Source organism: Otolemur garnettii, unplaced genomic scaffold (assembly GCF_000181295.1).
Source record: "Otolemur garnettii isolate 467f Iridium unplaced genomic scaffold, OtoGar3 scaffold00040, whole genome shotgun sequence".
Taxonomy (NCBI): domain Eukaryota; kingdom Metazoa; phylum Chordata; class Mammalia; order Primates; family Galagidae; genus Otolemur; species Otolemur garnettii.
In genome coordinates this window covers 9,680,453-9,684,252 of record NW_003852435.1, presented here as the reverse complement: position 1 = coordinate 9,684,252, position 3,800 = coordinate 9,680,453, and positions in this window count along the sequence as shown.

Here is a 3,800-nt window from a genome sequence, read left to right as displayed (position 1 = left end):
AAAAAAAAAAAATGAAATACTTAAGACAAAAAAGTGAAACTTCTTTTCAAAGAGAATTATGAAACTGTAAGAAAAGAAATACCAGAAGACATTAAGAAATGGAAGAACATACCATAGTCTTCTCTGGAAAGAATCAATAACTTCAAAATGTATTTTCTACCCAAAGCAATTTACAGATTCAATGCAATCTGCATTAAATTACCAACATCATATTTTGAAGAACTGGAAAAAACACTACTTCATTTTATATGGAACCATATAACCAAGGCTATTCTTAGTAATAAAGACAAAGTTTAAGATATCACCCTACAAGACTTCACACTGTATTACAAATCTATAGTAATCAAAACTGCATGGTACTGCCAAAAAAAGAGACAATCGGCAGACATATGGAACATAATCGAAAACCCAGAGATGAAACCTGTCTCTAATTGCCATCTGATCTTTGATAAACCAAATAAAAGTATGCAGTGGGGAAAAAATCCCTATTCAATAAATGGTGCTGGAAGAACTGGATAACTACATGTAAAAGACTGAATCTTGACTCACAACTTTTGCCACTTATAAAAATTGATTCAAGATAGATAAAAGATTTAAATCTAAGACACAAAATGATAAAAGTCTTAGAAGAATGTGTGAGGAAAACTCCTAATGAGGTTGGACTGGGAAGGATTTTATGACAGACTCCAGTGACCATTGCAACAACAACAAAAAATAACAATTAGGACTTAATAAGCTGAAAAGCTTCTGCACAGCCAAGGACACAACAAGTAAAGCAAAAAGATAACCTTCAGAATGAGAAAAGGCTTTGAATCTGACAAAGCATTGATAACTAGAATCTATAGAGAGCTCAAATTAATCAACAACAAAAAAGCAAACGATCCCATCTAACACTGGGCAAGAAATATGAACAGAACCTTCTCTGATGAAGACAGAAAAGTGGCTAAAAAACATTTGAAAAAATTCTCATCATCTCTGATTGTCAGAAAAATGCAAATCAAAACCACCCTGAGATATCACCTAACCCCAGTGAGAATAACCCACATCATCAAGTCTCAAAGCTGCAGATGCTGAAGTGGATATGGAGAGAAGTGAATACTTTTACACTGCTGGTGGGACTGCAAACTAATATAACTGTTTTGGAAGAAAGTATAGAGAATCCTCAAAGAACTCAAATTAGACCTCCCATTTGATCCTACAATCCCATTACCAGGCATCTACCTAGAAGGAAAAAAAAAAATCCTTTTATCATAAGGACTTTTGCACTAGACTATTTATTACACCTTAATTACAATCCCCAAAATGTGGAAACAACCTAAATGTCCACCAACCCAGGAATGGATTAACAAGCTATGGTGTATGTATTCCATGGAATACTATTTAGCCATTAAAAAAGATTGAGACTTTACATCTTTTGTATTAACCTGGAAGAGGTGGAACACATTATTCTTAGTGAAACATCACAAGAATGGAGAAGCAAGAGTCCAACATACTCAATTCAAATATGAAGTCAGTAGATGATCTAATGCATACCCACAAAAGAAAAAACACAAATCAATTCATGGTGGGGAACATGGGAATGAGGGAGTGGGAACAGACGTGGGAATAGAAAGGGGGTGGAGGGTTACAGTTTATGGCACACGTCTTGGGGGCAGGATACAGTTATAAGAGACTTTACCTAACCAATTCAAACAGTGTAACCTAATTCTTTGTACCCTCAATGAACCCGAAACAATTAAAAAAAAAAACAAAAAACAGAAGACTTACTCATTAACTTCATTATATGTTAAAATGTTCTTTAAATAATAAGACCCTACTTTTTGGCATTTTTCTCACAAGGTCATTTTATGACCCCATCAAAAAACTGTTATATAATAATATTAATTAAAATGTATAGAATTGTACAAGCTAATTTACAGAGTGTTTAAATGAATTAAAGGCTAACAACATTAACATCACCTATACCCCTTCAGTTTGGAACTTTGGGTGATTAAGTCATTTTATATATATTTTAAAACTGTTTCACATACTTTTTTTCTTTAACCAGTATTCTTAGGTTCTTTTACTATCCCTCCCTCTTCCTTAATATGGGAAGCATGAGGGCATGTAAATTTCAGGTATGTTTATGATCACATCTTTTCATGGTGAACCATGACTTTGAAATCTTCACACTGCTAGATTATTAAGGAAGACATCTATCTTCTGTTCTCAAGAATGATAGCTAATTACCTGGCAAAAAACTAGTTTCAGAAATGAATATAAAAAATTAATTATAAGAAAAACCTTTAACAACTTTATTTACAGCATTAAATCTACAACTTTTCCATGATATGTTACATCTCCTTTACATAATCATGAACAATTACGCTCTTATATTTTTGTGTTGAACTTCTTCAGAACAGCTACTTTGAATGTTTCTATCTTCACCCCTCTAGGATTGGTCATTGGCATATTATTTAGTTACTTTAGTCAGGTCATATCTTCCTAAGTGTGGATGTTCATCAATGTCTTGACATTAAAGAGTTAGGTATTTATTTTAATCTTCGTAGTCTGAACTTGTTATGATCTATGACTTTGGAAACTGCGGCCATAATAGCACTGGGGGTCCATTAAGCCTCGTAATGTTGTGCCTCTTGCAGACTCCTGGTGGTGCCACCTTGGTGAGCCTGAGTGAGAGAGATATGGAAAAATTTCCTGGGCTGCCAGGCAAAGTCTCTCACTCTCTTTTCTCACTCTCTGTGCTAGGCTGCTGAAGTTGGGAGGAGGGTGGCAAATGTGGGTACTTCCTTATGGCCACCTCAGCTGTGACTGCATCACACAACACAGATGCTAGCCCAGTGACTGGGCTAACTGGTGACTGGCTACCTCTGGTGTTTATTCAAAGACCTAGGGCTCTTTAGTAGGCAGGTTGGTGAATCTTGCCAGAACCGGTCCTCACTTTTAGGGAATCATGTTTCCTTCCCGTTCACGGAAAGTCTAGAAATGCTATCCAGGAATGAAGGCCTACAGTAGGGGCTTCAGGAGTCTGCTTGGTACTTTATTTCCATGTGGCTAAACTGGCACCCAAGTTAGAAAACAATGTCTGCTGTGCTCTTCTCTTTCCTTTCCTCAGTAGAGGGTGGCTATCCCCAAGATACGCTACCTAATGCTGGGGGAGGGGTGGCACAGGCACTGGCTTTTTAACCACTGCTGGTATCCCACTGGATCACATGTACTCCAAGTCCATTAGCTCTAAGACAGCACAGTTGCATAAATTAGCCAAGGTGTGCTGTCTTTTTGGCCCTGGCTGTCAAAATTTATTCTAATACCCAGGTAATCTTTTGCTAGCTGGGGTCAGAGCTTGCTGGAACTCAAGTTTCTATTGCTGGCCAGGGGGAGAGAATTTCCCCACTGCCAGGCTGGTCTAAATGCTCCCTCTGTGTGTGCAAGCAGAATTCTGCCATGTGTGAAATGGCATCCCTGAGTTCCAATGCCAAGTCCCACAATTGTGTCACTCTCCCTCTGCTGGGAACACAGATGCTCTGTCTAGTTGGGGCACTGGCCCAATAGTGCTGGAGATGAAAGAGAGGGATGAGAGAGAGGTGAGCAGGACTGTCTTCGCTACCATCTTTAGTATCCCCTTTCTTTGACATAAATAATTACAGTTACTGAGACGACTCACATGACTTTTGATTCTTCTGAAGATACTTCTTTACATGATAATTGAAAGAAAATTGTTAAATGTGGCGTCTTTGAGGAGAGACAACTGGAGTTTCTATTCAGCCACCTGTTTCCCACTACTATTTGTATCATAAATCTGA